Source organism: Camellia sinensis, chromosome 2 (genome assembly GCF_055761805.1).
Source record: "Camellia sinensis isolate YWXY chromosome 2, ASM5576180v1, whole genome shotgun sequence".
Classification (NCBI taxonomy): domain Eukaryota; kingdom Viridiplantae; phylum Streptophyta; class Magnoliopsida; order Ericales; family Theaceae; genus Camellia; species Camellia sinensis.
In genome coordinates this window covers 62232161-62245585 of record NC_138962.1, presented here as the reverse complement: position 1 = coordinate 62245585, position 13425 = coordinate 62232161, and positions in this window count along the sequence as shown.

Here is a 13425-nt window from a genome sequence, read left to right as displayed (position 1 = left end):
CTAATCCATATTTCATAAAAAATTAAAAAGTGTATTTATTTAGGGGTGGTTTGGAATGATTTATATAAGTATACTTTTTGACTTTTTATTAAATATGAATTGAGTTTGAAGTTACGTTGTAGAGAGGTGATGTGACTTAAATAAAATGATATGACTTAAATAAAATAGTAACTTTTTGACTTTTTAACTTTTTTTTAAAGATAGCAAACCAAGCCTTACATCATCCCAAAACCACCCTTTACTCCTCAAACTTTTACATATTTTTTAAGTTGACTTTAAATTTTGATTAATATTAATTTTATATTTAAAATTTTGAAATTTTAATTAATTTGACCTTCATTGTCACATTCTATCTATAATTTGACAAAATATACTGATGTGGTATTAAAATTCATTTAAAATTTATTTTATCTCCTAAATTGTATCTTAAAAATCAATTTGGCCCCAAATATAAAAAATTTAAATTTAAATATTTAATAAATAATTTTTTCTCAATAATAATAAAAATTAAAATTAAAATTAAATAATATATATATATAAATCCTTATTTAGAATAATGTTGAGATTATTCGATAAACATATTGTATCTGTACCGGATACTTACCGACATATAATATTTATGCATACATTTTGGGTATACAAAACATATACTCAAATTTTTCCTTCTTAATTTTTGACGTACCCAGATATATCTAGTATATACTCAAGTCGTGTTGTACCTCAATCAAAAAATATTTTCTTCTACTACAAAGGTAAAATTCCTTTTACGATACTTATTTTTCATTTTTAGTTTTGTGCTTAGTATGATTTTAAAATTTTGATTTGTCAGTTATTTAATATAATTATATTTAATTTTGGTTTATCTTTTACCTCTACTTTTATCATTAAATGTTAATCATATGTTGGATTTAACAAATTAAACCATTTAATCATTTTTTTGTATTATTTCATATTAAAAATATATATATATTTTTTTACAAATGTATTAAGTTGTACTCTACTTTTTTTGAATTTTATTTTGTCGACGTACCTGTATCACATCAATATCAATACTCATACCTGTACTTATGCTTTATAGGTCTCAAATTATCTCGAGTCAATCCTAGAAAAACGTATTGAGCCGAAAATTTATTGGCTACTGTATATGTGTGTGAGTGTACAATTGTAACTAGTTTATTATCCAAATTAATTTTAATAGAATTAATCGATTAATAATAATTTCAAAATTGAATGGAAAAAAAATTCAAAATTCGATAAGTACTTGGTATAGAGTATGATATGTTTGTCAAAGTTCTCATACTTTACAATGTCGAGATAATTCTAAATGATAATTTTTATATTCTTTTTATTATTTTTTTTTGCAAAGTATATATTATTTAAAATTTAATTTTTTTCATTATTGAGATAAAATTATTTATTAAATATTTAAATTTAATTTTTTTTTATATTTGGGAGGCAAATTGATTTTTAAGGTATAATTTGAAAGGTAAAATGAAATTTCAAATAAATTTTGGTGTCAAGTCAGCATATTCTGTCTAATTATAAACGGAATGTAATGATAATGACTGAATTGATCAAAATTTCGAGAGTTTAGACGCCAATTTAATATTAATTAAAATCTAAAAGTTCAATTAAAAAATACATGAAAATTTGAGGGAGAAAATGATGTTTTCTCAATTATTAATTACGTCACAAATTCATCAATCATTCGTTATCAATTATTATTCGATCTAAAAAAGGACAAAGTCATCAATTGTTATGATAATGTTTTTTTACGGTGATCTCAGGTTGGATAAGGTTGGAATTATATTAAAAGGGATTGACAGGCTGTTAGTAACTGTTATGTGAAATTTTGGATTCATTTTAGGTTATATTTTGATAATTCATACTGCTTATTTTTTAAGATATATTGAAAGAATATTGATAGTCATTCAATTAAATCACATTTATATATAAAAAATTGAATGATAAATATAATTTTAAAAATAAAATTGATTACAACTATTATTTAATTAAAGAATTACTAATATCTAATTAATTTAATTTTTTTACAAATATATTGTATTTGACCCTAGTAAGTAAATGCTGAATTATCAAAACATAACCAAAACCCTAGATTACAATGTGGATGTTTGGAAAGTTGCTTGCCTCTTTTGAGAAGCTAGTTAAAAGTCAGTTTCCAGCTTTTAACTCATTCTAAGCCACATTTGTAGGAACAATCTTCTGTGTAAATAAAATAAACTGAAATTAATTCAAACAAAATAAAATAAAACTTACAAAATTTATTTTGTCGAACCAAATAAAAATCAAAAGACCAAATCGAGTGTGTGACAATCTGTCCTTAAGACAAATTCGCTCCGCTACGGTGCTTACGGTTGAGTGGCGTCTATCTCCCAAGATACAATAATGTTAACCAATTTGTAGTAGCACTCCAAAACAAATTGTTCGGCGAACCAAACCTATGTTCTAACTCTCTGAATATTTATTCTAAAATTAATATGGAGAATAATGCATCAAAGATGATAATTGGACAGCAAAAGGTATTTTGCAGACTGATTTTGGATGATACGGACTGCTAGAAATTGGTTGTATTTATAGCCAAATATTTGACCCGAACAAGTGCTATGAGGAATCCGAACAGGTATGAAACCTATTTGAACAGGTACCACTTTGTTTCAAACAGATATAGTTTTGAAATTCAAACAGATTCACAGCAGTTATATAATTGAATCTGTCTGGAAAACGATCTGGATCTGCTGGACAGTTTTGGTAGTAAACCTGTTCAAAAATTGAACCTATGGAGGAATGAGGAAGAGACACAAAGTTTGGAAAAAATTTGAATTTCAAATTCAAATTTGGAATTAATTTCCTGCAATATTTTTTTTTGAAAAAATTCAAATGAATTTTGTCCAAAAAATTAACACAAGAACCAACCCGACCCACAACCGTACCCAGCACGGCCGGACGGACAGCGACACGCACGTGCGTGTGTGGTGGTTTGGGCTAAGGTTAACTTTCTCCATAACTCTTCCCTTCTACAAACTTGGGGTGCCCCTTGGGGCCCAATCTAAGTGATGTAGGCTAGAGCTTATAAACTCAACAAAACTCTCTTAAAATTTCAATGTGAGACAAGCCTCACAAGGAAACCCACATTAAAAATTTTAAATGTCCATTTCACGAACCCGAAAACGACGTCATATTCCTATTCACTCATAAATGGTTTTGACGAAACGTCTTCACCGTGTGACTTGCCACGCGGCAAGGAACACGTCACCTCTTCGGAACCACCCCAAAAGACGTTTGGGACCCACTCAATTTTGGGCTCAAAGTTGGCCCAAAATATGTCTATATAAACCAATTTTTCCAACAATCCCCCACATGAATAGAATTTGACGGAGAGAAAATGCAACAACATGATCTAATTTCAGAGAGTACATAAATTGGAAATATTCTGCAAAGGATAGGTAGCTTTTAGCTTTGAACCTTCCCTTATGAGACACTATCAGATTTATTAGCTAACCAGTGAACATGATGACTTAAATTGTTCAGTCGTTTGTGTAAACCAAGGCAATAAAACTCACACAGTATATCCCCATACACAGTTTAGTTCTCACTATTGTGTTCATTTTGGCCCTGAACAACCTGGTATTTCATGAGTGCTCTAGGGAATTGTAGCCCTTCACAAATCTCATAGAACCGGCCCAGTTCACACTCACATAGGTGATTCTTATGAAGAGTATCCTACCATGCTCCACTAGGTTTACCAAGATATAAGAATCATTAAAATTTTACTTAAACCAAAATGCTGCAGACATCACTTACTTCATCCTAGAAATTGGTAGGGTTTTAACTCCTCAGTGATCCTTCTGAGTCATACACAACTCGGTTGTCCCTTTGAACCTAGATCTTGGGATCTCCAGTCAACTAGGTTGGGTTGCCGTTGTGGAAACTCTTATTTAATAAGCTTAAGTCCCATTCCCCTCTAAGAATTCTCAACTAACTCTCTTGCTAACCCTTTAGTTAGTGGATTCGCTATGTTGTCTTTAGACTTTACATATTCAATGGAAATAATTCCATTAGAGAGTAGTTGTCTTACGGTATTATGTCGACGACGAATGTGTCTAAACTTACCGTTATACATATGACTCTGTGCTCTATCTATTGTTGATTAACTATCGCAATGTATGCATATAGCAGGCACTGGTTTTGGCCATATTGGAATATCTTCAAGGAAGTGGCGAAGTCATTCTGCCTCTTCCCCTACTTTGTCTAAAGTTATGAATTCTGATTCCATAGTAGACCTAGCAATGCAAGTCTGCTTGGAAGATTTCCATGATACAGCTACCCCACCAAGAGTAAAGACATACCTACTGGTGAACTTTGAGTCTTTAGTATCTGATATCCAATTTGCATCACAGTATCCTTCAAGTACTGCTTGATATCTAGTATAATTCAGCCCAATATTACGAGTAAATCGGAGATACCTTAGAACCCTTATAATTGCTTTCCAGTGTTCTACTCCCGAATTACTCGTATATCTACTTAATTTACTTACTACATAAGCTATATCTGGGCGAGTGCAGTTCATCAAGTACATCAAGCTTCCAATAATTTGGGCATACTCTAATTGAGAAATATTTTCATGTACATTCTTAGATAGAAACAAATTAACATCTATAGGTGTTCTAGTAAGATGATCATCATCTTTGCTGAATTTGTCAAGTATTTTCTCAATGTAATGAGATTGTGACAAAACATAACCTTCTGATGTTTTGGTAATTTTCATACCAAGAATTACATCAGCAATGCCCATGTCTTTCATATCAAAATGTTTATTTAACATTTTCTTGGTAGTTTTAATCATATCATTATTATTACCTATGATGAGCATATCATCTACATAAAGACAGACAATGACGTAACCTTTGTCTGTATTTTTAATATAAACACATTTGTCATACTCATTAATTTTGAATCCATTTGACATCATTGCCTTGTCAAATTTTCCATGCCATTACTTTGGTGCTTGTTTTAAACCATATAATGATTTAACTAATTTACACACTTTCTTTTCTTTTCCTGGAACTGAAAAACCTTATGGTTGTTCCATGCAAATTTCTTCATCTAACTCACCATTTAAGAAAGCGATTTTCACATGCATTTGATGAATTTCTAGATTGTATAGAGATGCAATGGCAATTAGCATTCTAATGGATGTTATTATAGTAACTGGCGAGTATGTGTCAAAGTAATTAAGACCTTCTTTTTGTCTAAAACCTTTGACCACAAATCTTGCCTTATATTTGTCTATTGATCCATCCGCTTTCAATTTCCTTTTGAAAATCCACTTGTACCCAAGAGGTTTACAACCTGGTGGCAAATCCACTAATTCCCAAGTATGATTTTACAAGATGGATTCAACTTCACTATTGATAGCTTCCTTCCATAAAAGAGCTTCAGGACTGAATATAGCCTCTTTAAAAGTTAAAGGCTCATTTTCTAATAAAAATGTTAGAAAATCTGGATCAAAAGCTTTTGAGGTTCTAGCACGTTTACTACGCCTAGGTTCTTCTTCCTCATTTTAGTCTAACTCTTGCTCTTGTTCTTGATCATGTTCTTGATCCTGACTAGTAATGGCATCATGAGATCTTTTATTGTTACTAGCCTCTTATCCAGTCTTATTTGGAAATACATATTCAAAGAATAATATATTTCGAGACTCAATAATAGTATTTTCGTGCATTTCGATATGTTCTGATTTATGAATCAAAAGCCGATAAGCACTACTATTCTTAGCATAACCAATGAAAATGCAATCAATGGTCTTAGGACCTATCTTAGTCTTTTTAGAACTAGGAATAGCTACTTTAGTCAAACACCCCCACACTTTTAAGTATTTGTAGGGTGGTACTCTACCATACCACATTTCATAAGGTGTTTGATTCACTTTCTTTTAGGGTACTTTATTTAAAATATAATTAGCAGAAAGTATTGCTTCCCCCCACAAATTCTGAGGTAATTCAGAACCTATTAACATGGCATTCATCATTTTTTTTAAAGTCCTATTTTTTCTTTCAACAATTCCATTTTGTTGAGGTGAGTAAGGAGCAGTGGTTTGATGAATTATTCCATGTTCTTTACAAAATTCACGTGATTCATATTCACCACCTCTATCACTTCTAAGTTTCTTGATTTTCTTACTAAATTGATTTTTAACTTCATTCTTATATTGAATGAAAGTTTCCAAAGTTTTATCCTTGGTTCGAATTAAATAAGCATAACTATATCTAGTATAATCATCTATAAAAGTGATAAAATATATTTTCCCACCTCTTGTTTGAATTGACTTAAAATCACAAATGTCACAATGAATTAATTCAAGTGGTTCCGAACTTCTTTCAATTGAATGAAAAAGAGTTTTGGATAATTTTGCCTCAGCGCAAATTTCACATTTATGATTTGAATCAACGTCAAATTTAGGTAAACATTCCATATTAATTAATCTACGCAAAGATCCATAATTAACATGTCCTAATCTACCATGCCATAAATTTGAAGACTCACGTAAGTAAGAAGAATATGTATTTTTATTAATAACTGAGGGTACAACGGTCATTACGTTCATCTTGAAAAGGCCATCAGACATATAACATTTTCCTACATACATCTTATTCTTAGTAAATACAAATTTATCACTCTCAAATACTAGCCTAAACCCATTATTACTCAAGAAAGATCCGAAAACAAGATTCTTGCGAATGTTCGGTACATGCATTATATTGTTGAGAGTGAGTTCTTTTCTAGATGTCATCTTCAAAACAATCTTGCTTTGTCCTTCAACTTTGGAAGTTTAGGAGTTTCCCATAAAAACTTGTTCACCATTGTCCACTGTAGAATAAGATGTGAACATCTTTTTGTCGGCACAGATATGGCGAGTAGCACCGGTGTCCACCCACCATTCTTTAAGATTTTTGACAAGATTTGCCTCGGAAACCACCGCAGAAAGATTGATGTCATTTACACCATTGGAAATATTGTCCACTTCGGTCATATGGGCTTGAGCAGGCTTCTTGCTTGTTATTCTTTTGCTTTTACTTTTGCTACGGCAATCTTTGGCCCGATGTCCCTCTTTGTCACATATGTAACACTTGCCATTAAACTTGTATTTTTTAATTTTCCCCCTTTTAGAGCCTTGTGATGAACTTTCTTCAGAAGGCTTTCGTTTCTTGGTTTTTGAAGCATGCTCCACCCCATTTGCCTTAGACTCCATAGAATGCTTACCCGCCCGCCTTTCAGAATTGTGATTGTTCTCCTCAATCCTCAAACGTACAATTAATTCTTCCAAAGACATTTATTTGCGCTTGTGTTTGAGATAGTTCTTGAATTCCTTCCAACCTTGTGGTAATTTCTCAATTAAGGTTGCAACTTTGAAGAATTCACTGAGAGACATGCCTTCTGCGTGAATGTCATGCAGAATGAGTTGGAGATCTTGAACTTGGCTGATCACAGTTTTAGAATCAACCATTACAAAGTCCAGGAATTTGCCAACTACAAATTTCTTTGAGCCGGCATCTTCCGTTTTGTACTTTTTCTCCAAAGACTCCCAAAGTTCCTTTGCTGTCTTGATAGGACTGAGACGTTGTATAATGTGTTGTCAAGTCCATTCAACATGTAGTTCCGACAAAGGAAATCAGCATGTTTCTAGGCATCAACTGCAGCAACCACTTGCCGGTTGGTTTCATCCTCTTTCAAAATAGGAGCAGCTTCACGGACGAAATGAGCCATGTTTAGAGTTATAAGATAGAACAACATTTTCTGTTGCCATCTTTTAAAATCAGTTCCTGAGAACTTCTCTGGCTTCTCGGCGTGATTTACCAGTACTGTCACCACAGGAGAGTGGGTTGGCGTCATCGTAGCCACCACAGTAGTACTTGTTTGAGCATTTATTTCAGTAGCCATTAATTCTAATTTATCAAACAAAATTATAATTAGAATTTATACTACACAGAAAATTAATCTAAATTCACAAAATTAAATTCTGTAAAAATAAAAGAAACAAGAATGTGACTTTTATTTTTCAATTAATTTGGAAATAAAATAAAATTCTATTTAACCAAATTAATTCCACACAGAAAATTAAATTTCTGTTTCACTTCAATAATGAAAATACTGAAACAGAATTTTAATTAATGAAAACTTAGAAAATAGTTTCTAAAAACCAAAATTAATTTCTAAAAAAATTCCACAAAAATATATTATGAATTGTTAATGACACCGGTATATTACTACTATTTGTCAAAGAAAACAGACAGTATATTACTACTATCTGTCAAATAGCATATAATTATTATTTGTTTTTCCAACCAGAATATTATTTTGTAAATCCACAGAAAATAATTTTTCTTAAAAGAAGAAAGAGAAAATGAAACAAACGAAAAATTCTGTAAACAGAATAATTCGAATCTGTCTTAAGATTGTAGGAACAATCTTCCATGCAAATAAAATAAACTGAAACCAATTCAAACAAAATAAAATAAAGCTTACAGAATTTATTTTGTCGAACCAAATAAAAATCAAAAGACCAAGTTAAGTGTGTGACAATCTGTCCTTAAGACAGATTCGCCCCGCTACGGTGTTTACGATTGAGTGGCGTCTATCTCCCAGGATACAATGATCTTAACCAATTTGTAGTAACACTCCAAAACAAATTGTTCGGCGAACCAAACCTATGTTCTAACTCTCTGAATATTTATTCTAAAATTAATATGGAGAACAATGCATCAAAGATGATAATTAGACAGCAAAAGGTATTTTGCAGACTGATTTTGAATGATACGGACTATTGGAAATTGGCTGTATTTATAGCCAAATATTTGACCCGAACAGGTGTTGTGAGGAATACGAACAGGTATGAAACCTATTTGAACAGATACCACTTTGTTTCAAACAGATATAGCTTTGAAATTCAAACAGATTCATAGCAGTTACATAATTGAATCTGTTTGGAAAACAACCTGGATTTGCTGGACAGTTTCGGTAGTGAACCTGTTCAAAAATTGAACCTGTGGAGGAATGAGGAAGAGACACAAAGTTTGGAAAAAATTTGAATTTCAAATTCAAATTTGGAATTAATTTCCCACAATATTTTTTTTTGAAAAAATTCAAATAAATTTTGTCCAAAAAATTAATACAAGAACTGACCCAACCCACAACCACGTCCGGCACGGCCGGATGGACGGCGGCACCCGCGCGCCTGTTTGGTGGTTTGGGCTAAGGTTCACTTTGTCCATAACTCATCCCTTCTACAAACTTGGGGTGCCCCTTTGGGCCCAACCCAAGTGTTGTAGGTTAGAGCTTATAAACTCAACAAAACTCTTTTATAGTTTCAATGTAAGACAAGCATTACAAGGAAACCCACATTAAAAACTTTAAATGTTCATTCTATGAACCCGAAAACGACGTCATGTTCTCATTCACTCATAAATGGTTTTGACAAACCGTCTTCACCGTGTGACTTGCCACACGGCAAGGAACATGTTACCTCTTCGGACCCACCCCAAAAGACGTTTGGGGCCCACTCAATTTTGGGCTCAAAGGTAGCCCAAAATATGCCTATATAAACCAATTTTTCCAACAACATCACTTCTCACATAACTTATTCACAAAAAAATAAAATAAGTTAAAAAAATCAAAAAGTCAACTTTTAACCAACTTTTCAAAACATCCCGCTATTTTAGTACACTAAAATTTTTGTGTTTGGAAAAATAATTAGATTTTTTTATAATTGAATGTAATGTTTATAAAAAAAAAAAAGTGAATTGATTATGAATTTAATGTAACATTTTATTTTATTAATTATTTTAGTTTATTTTATTTTTTTATTATGAATTTTAACCAAAAAAAATAGCCAAAAACGCCAAACAAGGCCAATGAGGGTTGTACACCTGAAAACCTATTTGAAGAGCTTTATCTCAATTATGTAACCAAAAGAGAAGAGCTTTGTCTCAATTCAATGTTTTATTTCAATTCAATTAGCAAGTACGGTTTTACAATGGGCTGGGTTTTTTTCCATCCGTGATCAGATTTGGTGGTACTGTTAGACCCATAAAAGTTTATTACGATTTTTATTTTAATAATTTGAAAGTTTAATATGTAGAACTCGCCGAATATTATATATCCGTAAAAAATTATGTTGATCAGATATTAATAACTATGTAATCAAATCAGTTTCATATACATATAAAAATGAGCTGAAAAAAAACAATTGATAAAAAATTGATTTGATCATATAATTATCGATATTCGATCAACGTGATTTCTTATGAGTATATAATACTCGACGAGTTCTACATATTAAACAATTTAAATTATCGAAACAAAATCCATAATGAAGACTCATAGATCCAATAACAGTTTCCAATCTTATGACAAACAAGAGGGAAACTACTCCCTTTTACAAAAGTGCCATTTCCGTGAGTAAGGGGTTGTTTGGGATGACCTAAATAAGTGCATTTTTTGTCTTTTTACGAAAAGATGTGCAGAAAAGTAGAGAGATGATGTGATGAAAAAAAGATAAAAAGATAAAAAGTATGTACTTATTTTGGATTGCCAAACTTGGCCTAAATGTAGGCCCATTTTGGTATTAAAAAACAAAAAGTAAAATATTTTTCTCAATTTTTTTAATTTTAATATTTTTTAAAATTATGTCAAAATTTTTTACTCCTGTCTTGTCGAAAACGAATCTAATTTTTTTTTTTTTTTGAAAAATTCCAAAAAAATACTAAATACAAAAAATAAGTAAAAAAAAAATACTTATTTTTGTCTTTTTTGAACTTTTTTGACAAAATATAATTTTTCAATTCATCTTGTCAAGCTGAGTCTAAAAATCTAAAGTTTTTTAATTTTTTTTTTAAAATTCACTGAAGACAAAATTTAAAAAAAAAAACACTTTTCAAAACATCCCGTAATATATAATTGTACAAATTTTTAAATGAATTGATTGAACCAAACTTTTAACTCTATAAGTTTGGTTTGGAATTTTTAATAAACTTTAAAATTTGTTTATATTTGGTTCATTAAATTTTTACAAATGAGTTTTTGTCAAGTCTAACTCAAGTAATTTATTATTTTTATATAGCCTCCGTTTGGGAAGTGGATTGGCTTTTTGGCTTTTTAGTTTTTTTGGCTATTTTAGCCTGGGCTAAAAAGCTTGGTTTGGGAAAGACTTTTTGGCTTTTTGACTTTTTTTGTGAGAGAAAAGTGTAATGATTATGGATTGGATGTGATGTTTTATTTTTTGTGACTAAAATAGCCTATTTTGTCTTTTGTGGCTAAAATAGCTAAAAAAGCCCCAAACTCCTCTTGCCAAACGAAGCCATAGTTTTATTCATCTAATTGAATCCAACCAAATAAGAAATTGACTGTCTAAATTTTATTCAAAAACTTTAACGAATTTCAAAATGTATTTAAAATTATCTTAAAATTAACTTTTAATGATATAAACACAATTTGAGTTCAAACTATTTGGTAGTTTATCGGTCTACTCTACCACGTATTGTTTGTTTTAAAAGTTGTTTGCGGACTTGAGAATTCAATTGCCTATGATTATAATCTACACAAATATAATTTTTGATGTTGCTTCTTTAAATAGAATAATGCCACGCTATTTATTTATTTCTTTCCTTTCATATTGGCTGTTTGCAAAATAATTTTTTTTTGTATTTAGTAATTTTTTTTCATAACTATTGTATTTTTAAAATGTATTTAGATTAGGTATACCAAAAATTTAAAAATTCCATAAAATGTTTTTAAAAATCACTAACAACCCCCAAGAAAAAACAGAAAATAAAAAACTTAATTTTCATAAAAATTGAGATAACCAAACAATAGGAATGTTTTCTGCATTTTATAAAGTTTGGTACAACGAAAAATAAAAGTTAACAAAAAATATTTTTTTATAGCCAATCGAAAATAAGTTTATTTTGGTGAAAATTATTTTTTACTTTTAAAAAATAAAAAACATTTTCTGAACAAAAACTTTATCAATGTCATAACATATCACTACAATCATCACTTGTACCACCAGTGCCACCCCTACACCCATGACCACTATCATCACCATCACCGTCACCGCCTCTACCATCACCACACCACCACTACTTCTACCTCATCACTACCAGCACCGCCGCCACTAATATTCTTGCACCACCATCACCACGACCATCCCAACACTTTCACTCGCCGCCGCCACTACCACCCCTACTAATGCAAGCATTAATGCATCTTTTGAAAAAAGTTTTCAAGAATGAAACCAAATATAAGAAAACATTTCTTATAAAAATATTTTTCATCAAAACAAATGAAGTATCAATGTAATTATTATTTTCTTTCAAACTTTGTAGGCATAGTAATTTACTCTATTCATAAAGAGAAAGACTATGATCTGGTGTGTACATATGCACTTTATAATTACAATAAAAAAAAATTACATAATTTCATATTTTCTGAGTCATAATTAAAAATAAAATAAAAAGTCATAATTAAACATAAAAAAAGTTATAACTAAATATCTAAAAATAATATTACAACTAAAGAAAAAAAATTAATCATAATTAAAGAGAAAAATGATACAACTAATGGTACAATAGAATTCTCCATTTATAAATACCACCATTATGACATGGGAACTTAGCAAATTAAATATTAGGATATTCTAGAAACAAATACTGTAGAAAGATTCTTAATAAAGATGGAACAAATACTCCCTCATTCTCAAAATATTAATCTTTTATTTTATTTTTTATTACTTTAAAATATTAATATATTTTAAAAAATTAAGAACTAAAATAATATAAATTTTTTATTTTGTTCTTCTTTGGAATTTATTAACATTATTATTTTTGAAATATAATAACTGTACTACCAAATGATAGTTTTAAAATTTTAATATTTTTAAAATGTAATAATTACCACCAAAAAATTTAAAATTTTCAAAATGAATTAATATTTTGGGACAGAAAGCATAATAATAGTTGTTTTTAAAAAGAAATGCAACTTTACAGTTAAGAAGAGTAAAGGGAGAGTTAGATTTCGTTTGCCAATGGGTGTTTTTGACTTAAAAAACATAAAAGATAAAATATATTAAATAAGTTAATAAGGTAAAGTATCATATTTAAATTATAATTATTTTATTTTTTCTTTCATAAAAGTCAAATAATTTTAAAAAGTTAAACTAAACAAATTTTTAATCTAAAGCTAAAATAGTCACACAAAAAAAAAATGAAAAAAAAGTCTATTGCCAAACGACAACTTAGAAGTTGTTTGAGATGATCAAAATAAGTGTATTTTTTGATTTTTTATGAACTATGGGTTGGGTATAGGTTGAGTTTAAAGTGATATGATAGGGATGTGATGTGACTTAAATAA